Source organism: Amblyomma americanum, chromosome 1 (genome assembly GCF_052857255.1).
Source record: "Amblyomma americanum isolate KBUSLIRL-KWMA chromosome 1, ASM5285725v1, whole genome shotgun sequence".
Lineage (NCBI taxonomy): Eukaryota > Metazoa > Arthropoda > Arachnida > Ixodida > Ixodidae > Amblyomma > Amblyomma americanum.
In genome coordinates, this window is record NC_135497.1 from 382,436,257 (window position 1) to 382,454,219 (window position 17,963).

The window sequence follows — 17,963 nt, forward strand, 5'->3', positions numbered from 1 at the left end:
TCATGCTCGTTATGTGCCAGTTGGACCATGTTTCCTATGGAGACGAGGACTCGCACCAGGGAACCTTGGGCGAGTTTCTTTCCTGCGTCGATACTCGACCGCCTGAAAGAAACGTGCCTGACGTCACCGAAGACCAGCACTCACCGACGGAGCGCACCAAACTCCAGTGAGCGATTCGTATGCGGAAAGAGTTGGCCGTTTAATTGGAGGCCGCCGTATGTTGAATGCACTTTTGTGATTCTCATTGTTCAAGGAGGAGATTTTGCAACGGTTAAATATTCGCAAAATAACTTTCGCAATGCATACTGTCCCGCTTGTCGGTTAAACATGATTTTGTGCATTGTGGTAGCGCAATCAAAACGCGTAATAAAAAAAAAACAGTGACCAAAGCGGTTTGACAACAGCCGTTCTGTGCTTTCTGAGTCCATTAGCAAGGCGTAAAAAATCTCAAACAAAGCAAGAAGAGCTCGCTTCATGCCCATCATGTAACGCTGCGCGTAGCTTAAGAGTGTTTCAGGGACGTTTACAGCGAGGAGGCAGTTTCCCTGCTGAATATCTTTATTTTGCCCATTCTAAAGATGGGTCAGGGCCCTCCACAGGGCACCGCTGGATATTTTAAGGCTGTACTGCGGAGCTGTCCAGAGCGCGCTTCTCAGTTCTGCTGCGTACGTTCGTGTTACAGAAAACAGTGCGAGGAGGGAAGAGAACAGAAAACAGGTGCAACGCGGCACTTGCAATTGGTGCCTCAATTTATGGACGTCATGAAAAACGTCATGGCAACGGCCACGCTGGCTGTCAGGCCGGACGCCCTTCTCATAAGGATGGATGAACAGCTGTGCGTGGCAGTGCGTGACAAACAGTTCCACGCGTATGCACGCCTGTGAATGAGGAACGCTCGCCTTTCGCCCCTGCTCTGCCCCCCAACACAGGGTTGCTGAGCACTGCGAATGACAACAGCATTTCGCAGAACCGCAGCCGTCGTTGAAATTTATATTAGCACATAAGTAAACGACCGGTGATTTTGTCTGGCCAGTCTTATTGGAATTTAGCAACTAATTGTTACGTTTCTTATTATTACAAAGTAGACAGTCATTTTCGATGCACAGCACATAACCACACGTCCATAAAGAACGAATAAACGGGCGCAAACTCCACTCTTCTTGCTTGATTCGAACTTGTTTCCACAGGTTACATTATTGATTCATGATATGATTCATGATATGTGCGGATCTGCCTTTTTTAACCTTGTCTATTTTGAAACGTGAGTCTGCGAGTGGCCCCTCCACATCGTTCGCCGGCGCAGAATATCCATTTCTGCGTGCTCATTGGCTGCATCTCAAGGGAGAACAATTGCAGCGTCTCGTTCTCCGGTTCCAAAACAGAGCAGGGACAGCAGCGGCCCGTCGAACCACACTAGGGAGGCACGTCACGCTGCTGTCGCGGCTCCAGTGCCGGGGCAGCCTTTCCAAAAGACGCTGTGACTTCGGCAGAGGCTGCGCTGCCGCCCCGATGCCTACCTGCAGTCCGGGAGCAGCGAATGGGACTGCGGCTGCGGATGCTAGGCTGCGCTCTGCTGGTCACTGCGGGGCCTGGGCGTGCTCCAGGAGGCGCAGCTGGGGACGGAAGCCAGCAAGGAGGAATAGGGCGTCTCCTGCTGTGAGCGGCCACCATGGGAGCATGCAGGTACCACTACGTACCCCAGTGCTCGGTTTTAACGCGACAGCGTCAAGGAGCTCGTGTCGCAGAAAAGCCGATTCGTCGGCGTCGGCGGCGTTGGCCCTGAGCGAAAAATCTTCCTCCTCGCACCCCTCCTCCTCCTCGCACTGTACCCCACTGCCCCAATAAATAGACGGCAGCGCTTCCCGCTCGTCTCGTTCGGGCGCAGAGAGGAGCGAAAAATTCCTCCTGCTCGCAATGTAGTACGCCACTGCCTCAACAGATAGCGCGCGACGGCAGCGCCGCCTGCTCGTCTTGATTAGTGTTCCTGTATACAGGAAGGCGGAGTGGGGCCGTGCGGGCACGCAGACGCAGCGCACATCCAAAGCGCGTTCACCATGAAGCTTGCGGCTTGCTGCCCGTTCGTTCGGCGCGGAAGCTATTCTGGCGTTCGTGGCATCGGGTTTGTCGATAACGATGTGCCGACGAAGTACGACTGCAACGAGTCCCGCGCGTTTCGGCAAGGTGCCTGGCAGCGCTTCTATATGGTTTGCCGCTTCGCGCGTCTGTTTCACGGTACGTAGCAGAGCGATTTGTATAACGGGCAAGGCGTCGCGCCGAACGGGCGATGGGGTTCCGTGGACTCCCTGCGCGTTCCCTCTTAAAGGCGAAGCTTAAGCGTCCTCCAATTTTTTAGGTATCGCACCCTTTCTTAGTGCGCACGAAAGTTCTCCGCCAACACTGAATCACTGTTCGACTCAAGAGCGTTAGTTACGGGAGCTATGTTTACATCGGTGTGCTCAGCAGACGTGCAGAAGCCCGAATCCAAGCCTCCCTTCTAAGTAGGGTGCCTCGATGGAGAGCGACCGGGGAACCAGGCGCCCTACTTCTAAGAAACAAGCAGCGCCATCTACCTGATAGATTTTGCACTGCTGTTGCGACTTAGACACCTTCGCTATATCCCGTATATTTCCTCGTTATATGAGGTAATAGATTTGATAGACGTATGCATCACAATATGACGAGTAATTTTATCCTCAGGAACATGCCAAGTCATTTTACAACACTTCAAACATTCTGCGTCAAACTATTGGCTCCCATGTTTTATGCAAATGGTAGTCCAGGGGAGGGGAGGAGGGTCCCACTTAGATGTCCGCTATACTGGCACGTATAGTATAACGGGTCGAAAGTATAGGTGGTAATTGAGGCGCTACGCGCCCACTGTTGTTATGCGATGTATGTGGTCACGTGGTTACTGTTTTGGTCGATTTCACTTTCATTGCAAACAGACACGTTCTTAACAGACGTAAGTATTAAGAGCTAACGCTCTTAAAACACTTTTGCACTCTCTCTCGTCCCTGCTGATATGCTTGGGTATCAGGACCGAGGTCTTCACCGCATGACGATGAACTCTGCAGACGACGGAGGGAAGCCTTCAGGAGGGTTGGTAAACTTGAAGGTTTATTTACATATTTACAACAGAAGCAGGGAAGCCAAAAGTCAGAGATGAAGTGCCGTGAAACCCGCCAAATTGCGGCTTAAAGACAGTGGATATTCCCTAGGCACCTAGCTAGGGAAACCGGTGGCTGATCAAGCGTCCAATGGGCAGACACACTCTTCATAGTCTCCGCCCTAACCCCGTGACCGCTCCGCCCTCACAAACACGTGCACAGGCGATAAGGACTCCTCACGCCTTGAGGTCCTGGAAAGCGGTTTCCGACGGGTTGACCAGGTGCATAAGGTCGTTGGCTTTGTAGGCGGTGATCCCCTCAGTGGAAAGATGCGTCCTGCCGGTCCCGGTGAATTCCAGAGGGTAAGATGAATCAGCCGTGTCCGCCCCCCGCTTTGTCTGGCCGCGCAGGTGCAAGCGAGCGAGGAGGGTCCGGCGCCTTTGTTCGGGTCTTTCTGCCGGTCCACGTGAGGGCGCAGTTCGGGAGAAATGCCGCATTCCATGCTCCGGACGAAGGGATTAGAGGCCTTTCGTCACAGCTCGCCGTCTCCAGGAGCCGTTCCTAATCCTCTTCTCAGGACGAGAGCACCTTTGGTCAAACATAGTTTGATGGCGCCTGCCGGGCTCGTCTGTTTCCGCTGTCGGGGCCTCCGATCAGAACACTGCTCAGAAACTTTATCTGCGCATCGCGGCGCGGCAGCATGTCAGCGGTGGAAATTTTCAGGCTAAGATTGCAATTAGGATTTAGAAATTTTCATCGGACGTGGTAGCACACACAAGCCTTTTTTGTCGTCTACAAAGCTGCAGCTGTTAGCGATAAAAAATGGTGAGGGCACTTATGTCTGCTTACGTGGAGGAATGCGAAATTAGGTGCTTTTAGGAAAGAAAAGGGCGCTGTAACTCTCAGACCTCGACATCGTGGTGAACGCCTCAACCCCGCCTTCGATGGCCGCTATACTGGCGCATATATATATAAGGGATCGAAAGTATTGGTATTAACTGACGCGCTACGCGCCCGCTGTTGCTATGTGATGTAGTGTGGCCACGTGGTTACTGTTTTGGTCGATTTGACCTTCACTGCAGACACGTCTTTGACAGACGTAAGTAGTAAGAGCTAACGCTCTTAAAACACTTTTGCGCTCTCTCCTCCGTCCTCAGAAACTTGATCTGGAACTTTTTGTGACATTTGGCTCAGCACATTTTTGTGACCAGTTTTGTAACGCATGACTAAGCCCTTTTTTCTTGGCCCATGACTCAACACATTTTTTGTAACTCACTCTGTGACCCATGAATAGCCACTTTTGACCATGACTCAGCACTTTTGTGATCCATTTTGTGTCCGTGACTTATGATCATGACTTTAATGATCATGACTCAATTCCTGAGACAATGACTCTGGTCATGACCACATTGATTAAGTTCTGGATATGACTCATGAGTCAATTACAATGACTCACAAGGCCATGACAATGATTTGACACTCTAATTATGTACCAACTGTCATACACATTCAATCATGACTACTATACACTAGCTGATGGCGTCACATCGTGCGACAGATTTTGCTTCCGTATTTTGCTTCCACATTTTCCTTCCACATTTTGCGTCCATTTTTTTCGGAGCAGCTGCAGACATAGCCTTGCATTGCTTTCACAATAATAAACGCCGGAGAACACACGTCTCATAGGCAGAAGATATGCTGAGGGGAGCATAAAGTCTTTTTTACTGAAGACTATTTCGAGGAAGCAACCGGGGGATTGGCTTGGTAAACTCTAACGCACGGATCGAATGAGCTAGGTGAGAAAGGAAGGAGGTCCTGCAAAACTGTCATAATGTCCCGACAGCTTTTCCACGCTTTCAGGCTCTATAGTTGATAAGCAGCACGTATATGGAAATCCCCCCAGTGAATCTCTTAATAGGCGGGGTGAAGACAACGTTGAAGTCCGTACCTTTTCAAAAAAATCGGGGCGTGCCCATCAAATGCAAATCAAATGCACGAATCTCGACTTGCTCCCCACTCGTCGACACTTAAGCGCTCCTTTAAACCCATCCAAGGCGATAAGTGCTGCATCATGCTGCTGCACCTCAACGGGTGCTTCCTGTAAAAATATTTGTTTTGGTGCCATTAAACTTTGGCGTCTCTTCGAAAACGCCTTCAACGAGATTTCGTTTTCTGGAGAGCTGCGCTCATGTTTGTCTGACTAAAGCCCCTCAATGCAGCAAAAGTAACGAAGAGCTTTCAACTGTCCGGCTTCCCTCCTCTCCTAGCGCGCCACCGGATAACCGAGCCTCCCATTGGACGAGGCACCAAGGTCACGTGTTATCGTGCGCTGTTTGGCTCCGCAGCAGACGCCGGTACCAATGTCTTTTTGTAGAAATCGCGCTTGGTTTTCTTATTGTGCAACAAAGTACCGGGGGGGGGGGGGGGGGGAGCGTTTCTCGAGCTTTGACGGGGTCTACGCGCTGCGGCAGCGCCGAGCTTCTGTTCAGCTTGCGGGTGCAAGAACCGAAGAAGGCAGTGGTTAAATGTTTTTCGTCATTCCGTCCGGACGAAGCAATGTGCTCGCCGAAAGCTTCGGCTTCGTAAGATCGGCCACGAAAACATTGATAATGTGCTGCAGATGCACGTCTTTCCGATGTGGGTGGCCGTTCTTCAGTTTGGTGTGAGGATTTGGCGTGAGGCGTGAGTGACTGCAGTCTTAATGCCGTTTGGTATGCCTTTAGAAGGATACGTTCGCTCGCGGCCTACGAAATCCGGGCTTCTCATTGTATTAACCCCGCCATTCACACTGCTCGCTCTGCTAGGCCCTGCAGGTGTAGCTTTGACGCCGCGCTCATTATGTGGCTTATTGCTTTGGTTGTAATCGGACTCGTTCGTGGGCTCGACTCAAAACTTGCACATCATGTTGTTTGAGCTCCTTCGTTTACGCTTCTTGCTATGCAGGTTTAGCGTTCATGCTCCGCGCATCGCTGGACGTATTTGTTTTGCTCCAGTTGGAATCCTCCATTCACGAACTCGATACTAAAGAGGCGGTTCTCGCTGTTTGAGCGACGCTGTTCATGCATCTCGCGGTGCAGGTCTAGCGTTCATGTTGCGCGCATTCCTGACCGTATTCATACTAAAATCGGTCGTTACTGTGCCTAGGCACTGTGACTGCAGCTATCGATTGAATACTCCATATCTGCGTGGATAATACCTGAGAATGCAAACGAGGGCCTCCATTTAACGTACAGTTGCATACATTTTCTCCTTGTGTTTTCAATTTTCGCGTCACATAACTTCTTAGGCGAACAACGCTTTGCTTCAAACAGGGCTGAGTAAATTGGAGTTTTGGTTTTTACCCCTTCAATTTTTTTTCACGCTGCTTACACCCAAAGCGAAACTGCAGGAGTCCAGGCTGATGTGCAATATGCAAGGAAATTACACGAGAGAAGACAAAGTAATTTTATAAGCCATTATTGCGTGCTGACCCATGATGACATTCACCTAAACAAACAACATTCTAGTGAGTCACACAGAGCTGTAGCTGCGCGCGAAGCAGCGGTTAAAAGCCTTTTTCGATTGCTGCTACTCGACCCAAACAATGGAGTCTACATGAAAATTATTCTGCTCACAACGCTATTATAGTGCGCTACTAGGGCACCGTATTCACCTATTTACAAACAAAAAGTAACTACCGTCAGTCGGATCCTTTTAATATTAGCCTGCGAGTTGTCCGAAGTATAGTCACCCCGAAATAACCGCTAAGCTTTCCTGCACATAAAAAAGTTAAGATGAGTAGGCGCCTACGCACAGCCGACTGCACGAGCAAACGCTCGTTTGAGAGAATATATTGTGGCGGCTTTACACTGCCATCCGTTCAAATAAAGTCTAGGCCGCAAGTGTAGCCGTATGTCAGTGCACTTCCTGTTGGTGGAGTTAATTTTTGAATAAGATTGGACAAAAGACGGCGGTTCAGAAACAACACTCCTACGATGTTTACTGCTCTGCCGCGAGCTCGCTCGTGCATGCCACTACGACTGCGTGCACCGCTATCAAAGCGATCACAGTAAAAGAGTTCCGATAAAGCAGTGAAACATGGGTCGGGGCAGTTGTTTGGGTAACTATAATTGTTTTATCTCCCATGCCATGATCTCATTGCGGGTAAATCAAAGACAGAAAATGCCGCAAACAATTGATTCGGGCGCGCGGTCCACTGCGCGCCAAAGAGCGCGCGTTGGGAAACAACTCTGAGGATGGGCTGCGAGAGCGGCCCCACGTGCCACCCCCACCGCGTGCACAACAATGAAAGCGATCGCAGTGCAAAAAAAATTAATAAATCAGTGCAACGTTGCTCGGGGAAGTTATTTGAGTACATAATCTTTTAATCTCCTACGCCATGATCTCATTTCGACCGCAGCCAAGGCTGAAAACGCACGCATGGTCTACTGCACGTCAGTGGGCGCTGCGGCACGGTGGAGGCAATGCGTCTAAACCTACGGCTGTTTCTTCTCGAGCAGGTGCTGCTGGTCTGTGTTCGGAGCCAAGAAGACACATCTAACAAGTGCCCCGTTGACCCGGCTGCAAACATGGCTGCAATCAGCGCATCGTCACGTATTGTCGGCACTATCGAACATGGCCGTCACGTGGGATCAAGCACAACCTCGACTGGGCTTGTAAACTACGACTCACCAGCAGCCAGCTTCAGTGGGCGCGGTGGCACGGTGGAGGCAATGCGTCTAAATCTACGGCTGATGCTTCTCGAGCAGGTGCTGCTGGTCTGTGTTCGGAGCCAAGAAGACACGTGGAACAAGTGCCCCGTTGTCCCGGCTGCAAACGTGGCTGCAATCAACGCATCGTCACGGATCGTCGGCACTATCGAACATGGCTCTCGCGTGGGATCAATCACAACCTCGTCTGGGCTTATAAAATACGACCCACCAGCAGCCAGCTTCAGTGGGCGCGGCGGCACGGTGGAGGCAATGCGTCTAAACCTACGGCTGCTACTTCTCGAGCAGGTTGGTTATTGTTGCTATTGTTGTTATGGCTACAATAATGACAATCGTTTTGTAGTTTTGCTGCCGTGCCCCAAAGTGATTTTTGCTGCTTTTGCCTCAATGTCTCTCTTGCTGTCTGGAGACATGGAACTGAGTCCTGGCCCTGAAACCAAGGCAATTTTGAAAGAATTATGTGACGGCCAAAAGGCAACTCAGGCTGAACTAGTCGATTTGGGAAGACGACTTCTAGAGGTTGAAAACAGCTTAAAGGCTGTTAAACGCCACGCTCGTAGTATTAAACAACTGACAAAGAGAGTGAATTATCTTGATGAAGCCCTCCAGAAACAAAATGAAAAAATAATTGCTTCAGAAGACAGGAGCAGAAGGAATAATCTAATGGTGTTTGGAATTAAAGAAAGCGAAGAGGAAAATATTGAAGAGCTAAGAACCAAAGTTATTACAGATGTCTTTTTAGATAAATTATGCGTCACAGTGGAAACCGTAGAAAGAATTCACATAATCGGAGGGGAACAAACCAAGAAGCCCCGACCGGTTATTTTAAAGCTGTACGACTATCAGGAAAAGCAAGACGTCTATAGGAACTGTAAGAAACTAAAGGGAACAAGTATTTCTATTGGCGACAACTTTTGCAAAGAAACACAATATAAACGCAAACAGCTGTGGAATTCAGCAAAGAAAGGTCGAGACGAAGGACAAAATGGTAAGGTTTTCTTCTGGGATCAGTCCAAGGAGCGCAGAGCTAAAATTAGTGGTACCAGAAAACGTCGCCCTATGCAAAAACAGGAATAAACTCAAGCAAACCAGCAACTAACCTCTTTTCGGCTGATAAATCTGAACGCTAGGAACTTGGTCAATAAAACTGGTGATTTAAAGTACTTATTCATTAATTATGATCCACACGTAGTTACCGTCAGTGAAACTTGGTTACGCCCGGAAATAGGAGATAGTGAGCTGGTACCTCCAGGCTACAGGATAGTCCGTAACGACCGGGAAACTCGAGGCAGGGACGTCGCCATAATCATAAAAGAAGGCATTCAGTTTTCACCCATCCACGGTATCCCAGATCATGAAAATGTTTGGTACCAAATAAATTTAGATAAAACTTCTTATCTTGTAGCAGCACTCTATAGGCCACCAAATGCACCAGTTTCGTACCTATAAAATTTGCAGTGTTGCCTATAACACGTGAAGCCGAGAAAGCATCAGCTTATTATCTCCGGAGATTTTAATTTAGCAGGTATTTACTGGGGTATATTGACAAATAACTCGAGAGAAACAGAAAGCAGTGAACTGCTCCTGGATATTGCCTTTAATAACTACTTTACACAGGTGGTGACTGAGAGTACACGTGTAGCAGGCAATGTGAAAACAACGTTAGATTTGATGTTCCTAGACGGGCTGATCGACAACTACGAAGTAAATTTCGAAGAGGATGTGTCTGATCACAAACTCGTTTTTGTACAGATAAGTACACAGCCTGGATATGAGAGGTTAAAAGAGAGAGTCATTAATGTGCCTGATTTTGGCAAAGCGGATGATGCCAGTATTATCGACCATCTATCTTTTTCCTTGGACAGTTTTAAAGAAGGTGACATCAATATCATGTGGTTAAGATTCAAGGACATTGTCTTCCACTGTGTTATCTCATACATTTCAACAAAACGAAAGAAAAGAACCAAACATAACCCGTGGATTTCGCGTGATATCATTCATTTAAAACGAAGAATTAATCGACAAAGAAGGAAAGTGCCAAGAAATTGCAATTTAATCTCTCATTTATCAAGCCTTTTACGACAAATGCTGAGAGAAGCCAAAACGAAGTATTATGATGAGACATTAACTAATGACATGAAATCTGCTCATTATTGATTTTGGCGTCACTTGTCACCGAGAAATAACAACCCTTGTAGCATTGTAATTGGCGATCAGGTGATTAACGATTCTTCAGTGATTGCGACCGCTCATAATAAGTTTTTTCAGAGTGTGTTTACCGCCCCAGCAACGAACACTGTGTCATCGAATGTATCGTCACAAATACAAGAATCAACAATCCTTGATATTGAAATAACTTACGAAGGAGTGTTATCTCTTGTACTAAATATAAATGAAAAAAGTCTGTCGGACCGGGCGGCATACCAAACGCCTTTTTACGCATGTATGCGTAATGGGTAACCCATTATCTGATTATTATATTCAAGACCTCACTCCAACAGAAACAGGTCCCAAATGACTGGCTTACAGCTAAAGTGGTCCCAGTACACAAAACTGGAAACCGGCAGGCAGTTAATTACAGGCCAATCTCTTTAACTTGCGTTTGTTGCAAACTTCTGGAGCACATAATATCAAAGGCAATCCATACACATCTTGAATCAGCAAAAGCCTTTTTTCCAAATCAGCTTGGTTTTCGGCAACAGTTGTCAATTGTAACATAACTAGTAGAGACAGTTAATGACTTCGCGAAGGCTCTGAACGACAAGAAACAAATCGATGCAATATGCCTTGATCTTTCAAAGGCATTCGACAGAGTCCAACACAGTGATTTAATTAACAAATTACTATTAATGGGCATCAATCATAAAATTGTGCACTGGGCATCAGCTTTTCTAAGCGGAAAAACTCAATTTGTCGGAATCAGTGGTAGTAAATCAGAATTATTAAGCGTAACCTCCGTTGTACCTCAGGGGTCCGTCTTGGGTCCCGTATTATTTTTAGTCTATATTAACGACATCGCTTCCGATATTATTAAGGATGTTATAGTGAGACTTTTCGCTGACGACTGCCAGCTCTACTGTGGTATAAATAATCCAGATAATCAAAGAGCACTTAATGGTACCCTCGTAGCTGTCAAAAAATGGTGCCAAGGCTGGAAAATGAAAATCTATCAAGAGAAAACAGTAGTTTTGCGCGTCACAAACATCACTGTTATATGCTCATGAGCACTGTTATATGCTCGGATCTACCGCACATACCACAGTAGAAACACTTAAATACCTGGGAGTCCTCATTTCTAGAGATATAAGCTGGAAAAATCGTGTACTTAAAATTTGTTCAGCCGTTGAAAAGAAACTCTAGATTTTGCGCCGAAGATTAAAACTGTCCTCACAATCTGCCAAGTTAGCTGCCTCTTTAACTTATGTGCGAGCAACATTAGAATATGTTTGCAATATATGGGATCCTGTAGAAAGTGGTTTAATAAAATAACTTGAAAGTGTGCAAAGAAGAGCACCTCGATTTATAATGTCCAGATTACTCACTCTGTAACAGAGATGCTGCGTCTTCTTAATGTGCCACCTCTAGCTGAACGTTGCCGATTGACCAGATTAAAATTTTTATTTCAGATCTTAAGAAATTCCTTCAAAATCAATAGCCCCAATTATTTGGTCCCAAAACATTCTACACATCTGAGAGCAAGCAATGAATGCTCTTACCAAATCCCGAACCCAAGCATTAATGTGTACGCTAATTCTTACTTTCCGAGGACGATAGCAGAATTGAATGATTTACCGGCATCTCTCTTACAGTCCAGTACATTAACAACGTTCGAAAAAGCTATCTCCATTTCACACTAAAAATTGTTTGTTGTGGTTTTTTTTTATGTCATATGCCTAACCACTTCGTGATTATATCTCGCCTAATATGAAGTCCGGAAATGTAGAAAAGTTTTTTTTCTTCCTTTTCGATGTGAAATAACTGTACGTTTTTAAAGTGAATGTCTATTAACACTACTTCTGTAAAAAAAGAAAAAAAAAAGGAAAACATTACCCTGCAATAAATATGATTGTGTAGATGGCGATGACTGTATTTTTTGTATTTCTGTATAATGAAAAGGAAACCTGTTACGCCACACCAATGTAACGGCCCCACGGCCAACAGTATTTGCAACTAAACAAAAAAAAGGGCTAGCGTTGGGAGCGTCTGCTAGCTTCCCCTTGTCTAGGTGCCGCCACCGTCGGCGCCCGGGAGAAGCTGAGAGAAGGAGCGACAGCATAGGAGGAGGACGGAGAAGGTGTCGTTATTTTAGTTCAATGAGGGGTTTTATGTCTGGCTCGTCTGGATCCGGAGTGAAATGTGGTGGAAACATGTGATCTTAGCGACAAGTTCTTGTTGTCGTTGTTAGTGGCTATTTATAAATAAAATAGCAATGGAAGGAAAAGATGTTGCCAGCCGCGGCATCAGCCATCGAAACCTGAAGCACCTGAGCCAAGGCGGATTTAAAGTGGTGGCGAAGGCTGGGCCGAAAAGTGGTTTAGCGCGACTGCAGCACAACCAGAGGATGGGGGGCAAAACACTCATATAAAGAAATGATAAAGCTACAAAATTGGAATGCAATCTGCCAATAGAATAGAAAAAATATATTAGCACCTTGATTTATGAAAGAGGTAAGTCATTTTATTAAAACCTGGCAAATTTTGTATTTTGCAACACTCTTGACCTGCCCCATATTCATGAGTGTGCGGTGCATTACAGCGCGTCTTTGCAGGCCTTGTTTCGATACCCGGCTAACCCGGCCACAGTGGCGATTTCTTATCGCCAGCTGTCTGCGATGGCGCGCCTGGTAAAGCATATAAATTTAGCTCGCCGGTCTCAAAATGCTCCTTTTGCGAAGTTTTCGTCGTCCTTGCACGTCGCTTCTTTGTCACCGTTCGGTAAGATTTGCACCCCGCTGCACCGCTGCGGCAGTTTTCTCGGTTTTGTCGTTTCCTTCGGCGTGCGGCCAGTGCGAAGTCTTTTCCCGTCTTTGCACGCTTCGCGCTCTTCTTTTGAAGCGCTTAGCGCTTCATTTCAAGATGAGCTTGCGGCATGTGAAGAAACGATGCTCCGTGGTACACCAAGGCGGTACACTGCGACAGCGTGGATAGTACCATTGGTGTCACGCTACACCGATTCCCGCTGGACTTTCACAGGTGTGTCGTCTGCTCTAGGTATGCGCGATAGCTTCGATATGGTTTCGCCGGGCTGTTCGCTCGTGTTTCATAGCTGTAACCCGTTCGTGCGTACTTGGCTCCATGTCTTTTTCAATGTATGGTATTTGCTCCTACGTTGAGCACGTTTGAGGGTGCTAAAGCTGGCTTTAACGTTGCCTTGCAGATGTAAACGCACCTGCTATATTCTTTCAGCTGAAGAAATTAAATGTGAAGAATAATCCCAGTGTGCTCTATGGTCTGTGTTGATGCGCCTACTTATGTCATGTTATGTTTGCTTCAATTGAAGCTGTCGTAGCATTGTTTTCTATACTTTTCAATTTCCTAACTGACAACGTTCGTGGCACTTCAGGGCTTTTTCCTATCTGCACTGTGACTATTGAGATGATTAGCCAACTTAAACAATACTGCTTGTGCTGCCTGTGACATGTATTTTTTGTTTGTGTGCCAAGGGTGTGCTTTGTGACTGTATTTGTTTGGTTGCTGCAATAAACAATGAATATGAAACTATGAAAACCTTACTTGCCGTACACTCTATTGCGAACTGTGCACTTGAGCCAGTGCTTTGTGCATCATACCTTGCACCATACCTTGCTGTACTCAAAAGCTCTCAAAAGTACTAGCACCAGTATTTGCACTACGAATCATGCATGCTTCGCCAGTGTCTGGAAGTGTTGCTGCCTTTCTATGCTGCCCCTCCTTTACCAGTCACTTTCATTGCGTTCCCAATTGCACATTAACAAGGCCATAACTAGCAGGAACTCGACCACATTTGACTGGCAAAGGTTGGGGCGCGCTGAAAGGCAGCAACCTTCGAGAGGTACGGGCTCGAAAACGCGGATTCTACAGAAAGACCGCTTTATAATTCGCGCCAAAAGCATACGTATGCGTGACGTCATTCTACGTCACGTTTGCGTAGTTTGCCCCCCAAAATCCAGGGGGCGCTGGAGTGCCCACGAGCCGCCATTTTTTGGACCAATGGGCGTCTATGGAGCCTTCGCTACCAGTGTACATCTACCTTGCCTGAGCTGCGACTAGCGGGAATAAAAGGACAGGGAGCGGGAAAGAAAGGGGCCGGGAGCGATAGTAAGAAAGGATAGGTGTAGGAGGTAATATACACTATGTACAAATAAAGAATATGGAAATAAATGCGGGATGCTGCGCCGCGCATGATATGACTACTTTGTGCAGAGGCGAGCAGATGATTGGGGGGGGGAACACGGTACAGCGGAGGAGCAAATGCTCCAGTGTTTCAACTGCACCTCAGACCGCACGCGTCGCTTGTAGCCAATCGATGGCGCACCCGTCTGTCCCCGGGCCACGCGCATCCTACGCGCGCTCGGAGAATCATGGCGCGCCACAGCGGTGTCAGGCAGCGGCCACTGATGCTGTCGATACGCTCCCCCCGTGCGATGCGCGGGTCGGAGTGCTGCTGTCGGAGGTGGTCGACCGCTCGCACGTCCTCCTGTGCCAGAGGAAGGTCGCTAGGAGGCAGCTGGTGTGCGGCGGTCGCGAGTTCGTCGGCTCGCTCATTGCCCACAATTCCGCAGTGCGTGGGCACCCACTGTGCGCGAATGGTGCAGCCCTGCTGCGCTAGGCACTCTAGGCGCGCGCGGATTTCACACAGCGGAGGGTACCGCGACCTCGGGTTTGCAGACGGCTGGGGGCCGACAAGTGAACCCAGAAGTGCATTTCCGCCAATTTTCAGTGCTAAGGAAGCGCCGAATATTTTTCCGAAGCATTAGATCGCAATTCAGCTTTTACCTCGCCTTTTTAAGTAGAAGAGTAACTATGCTACCAGCAAATTATGAAACAGAACTTGTTTCAGTAGCGGGAGATTAACTACAGTGTTTCCTACACAGTAGCCCCTTTAACCAGGCCTAGATGTTTAAAAAAATCTGGGTTATGTTGTCCGCATGAGAATATAGAAGGAATGTTGGCTTCCTCAAAACCACTGAACTGTAGTACATTCAAATTGGGCAGCCTATTTGTTTAGACAAAGTAATCAACTTCCATGCAGGATTAAGGAGTATGAAAAACTGCAAAAGTACAGCCATACTCAAGAGAGTGCAGAAACGAATCGAAGAAGATACAAAATATACCAGCAATACGGGTGCGTAATCTAGAAGTGTGTGATGAGAGGCTAGTTGGTAAGACATTCTGAAGACATAAAACTACGCAGGAGACAGGACAAAGAAAAGATGCAGACAGGACGAGCGTAGACTAACAACTGATTTATTGGACGAAAAAACACAAGCTTTCTTCAAGAGCAACGCATGCGCAACCAAACTTAACGCCCAAAGCAAAAGTACACATTCTTATCAACCCAAAAAATCAAGTTCCTTCTGATACAGGTGAATTGATGCTTCACTAACACATTTTTCCGCACCGTATCTAGCAATTTTCCAGGCTTCAAAAATCTCGCGTGCCTTCCGGTCCTTCGCGCAGCCTATAATCTTCGTTTGCTTGAAAAGCGGCGTACAAAACACTTTTTTCATCTTGTCATTGATCTTACAAGACTGGCAGTGCCTTGCTAAATGCTGCAGACCGTGTTGGCTCAGAGTTTATGTGCTCCTGAAGGCGTTTATTAATGCAGCGCCCCGTCTGCCCTACATAAACGGAACCACAGCTGAATGGGATCTGGTAGATAATTCCCATCTTACAGGCTACAAACTTAGGTCTGTGGTTGACTCCGCACCCTACTTTCTTTTGCAGGTTATTGTTAGTTAATCGGCATAAACGAGACAGTTTACTTGGGGCGGAAAAGAACACGTTGACACCAAATTTCCCTCCCACCTTCTTCAAACCGTGCGAAGTTTTGTGCACATAAGGAAGGACTTCAAACTTCCTCCTCTCGCTTTCAGTGAGTTCTTGTTGGTTTTGTTTCAACCATAGGGTTTTCAGCAAAGATTCCGCAACAGCTTTCAGAAGAGTAGGAGGAAAACCAGCAGAGTAAAGCCGGTCTACCTGACTGGTAAAACTACATTTCACCATGTGTGGACATGACTTGACAAGCGAGGATCTTAAACACGAGGTTGCGATTCCCCTTTTTATGAGCTTTGAGTGGCGCGAATGATAAGGTTGAAGAGCCTTCTTAGATCTTGGTAAATAGGCCCAGCGTAAATAGGCCCAGGTAAATAGGTAAATAGGCCCAGGTAAATAGGCCCACAGAGGGCCATTTATGCTGGGCCTATTTCCCAAGATCTAAGAAGGCTCTTCTATCTTATGATTCGTGCCACTCAAAGCTCTTAAAAAGGGGAATCGCAACCTCATGTTTAAGATCCTCGCTTGTCAAGTCATGTCCATTCATGGTGAAATGTAGTTTTACCAGTCAGGTAGACCGGCTTTACTCTGCTGGTTTTCCTCCTGCTCTTCTGAAAGCTGTTGCGGAATCTTTGCTGAAAACCCTATGGTTGAAACAAAACCAACAAGAACTCACTGAAAGCGAGAGGAGGAAGTTTGAAGTCCTTCCTTATGTGCACAAGACTTCGCACGGTTTGAAGAAGGTGGGAGGGAAATTTGGTGTCAACGTGTTCTTTTCCGCCCCAAGTAAACTGTCTCGTTTATGCCGATTAACTAACAATAACCTGCAAAAGAAAGTAGGGTGCGGAGTCAACCACAGACCTAAGTTTGTAGCCTGTAAGATGGGAATTATCTACGGGATCCCATTCAGCTGTGGTTCCGTTTATGTAGGGCAGACGGAGCGCTGCATTAATAAACGCCTTCAGGAGCACATAAACTCTGAGCCAACACGGTCTGCAGCATTTAGCAAGGCACTGCCAGTCTTGTAAGATCAATGACAAGATGAAAAAAGTGTTTTGTACGCCGCTTTTCAAGCAAACGAAGATTATAGGCTGCGCGAAGGACCGGAAGGCACGCGAGATTTTTGAAGCCTGGAAAATTGCTAGATACGGTGCGGAAAAATGTGTTAGTGAAGCATCAATTCACCTGTATCAGAAGGAACTTGATTTTTTGGGTTGATAAGAATGTGTACTTTTGCTTTGGGCGTTAAGTTTGGTTGCGCATGCGTTGCTCTTGAAGAAAGCTTGTGTTTTTTCGTCCAATAAATCAGTTGTTAGTCTACGCTCGTCCTGTCTGCATCTTTTCTTTGTCCTGTCTCCTGCGTAGTTTTATGTCTTCAGAATGTCTTACCAACTAGCCTCTCATCACACACTTCTAGATTACGCACCCGTATTGCTGGTATATTTTGTATCTTCTTCGATTCGTTTCTGCACTCTCTTGAGTATGGCTGTACTTTTGCAGTTTTTCATACTCCTTAATCCTGCATGGAAGTTGATTACTTTGTCTAAACAAATAGGCTGCCCAATTTGAATGTACTACAGTTCAGTGGTTTTGAGGAAGCCAACATTCCTTCTATATTCTCATGCGGACAACATAACCCAGATTTTTTTAAACATCTAGGCCTGGTTAAAGGGGCTACTGTGTAGGAAACACTGTAGTTAATCTCCCGCTACTGAAACAAGTTCTGTTTCATAATTTGCTGGTAGCATAGTTACTCTTCTACTTAAAAAGGCGAGGTAAAAGCTGAATTGCGATCTAATGCTTCGGAAAAATATTCGGCGCTTCCTTAGCACTGAAAATTGGCGGAAATGCACTTCTGGGTTCACTTGTCGGCCCCCAGCCGTCTGCAAACCCGAGGTCGCGGTACCCTCCGCTGTGTGAAATCCGCGCGCGCCTAGAGTGCCTAGCGCAGCAGGGCTGCACCATTCGCGCACAGTGGGTGCCCACGCACTGCGGAATTGTGGGCAATGAGCGAGCCGACGAACTCGCGACCGCCGCACACCAGCTGCCTCCTAGCGACCTTCCTCTGGCACAGGAGGACGTGCGAGCGGTCGACCACCTCCGACAGCAGCACTCCGACCCGCGCATCGCACGGGGGGAGCGTATCGACAGCATCAGTGGCCGCTGCCTGACAC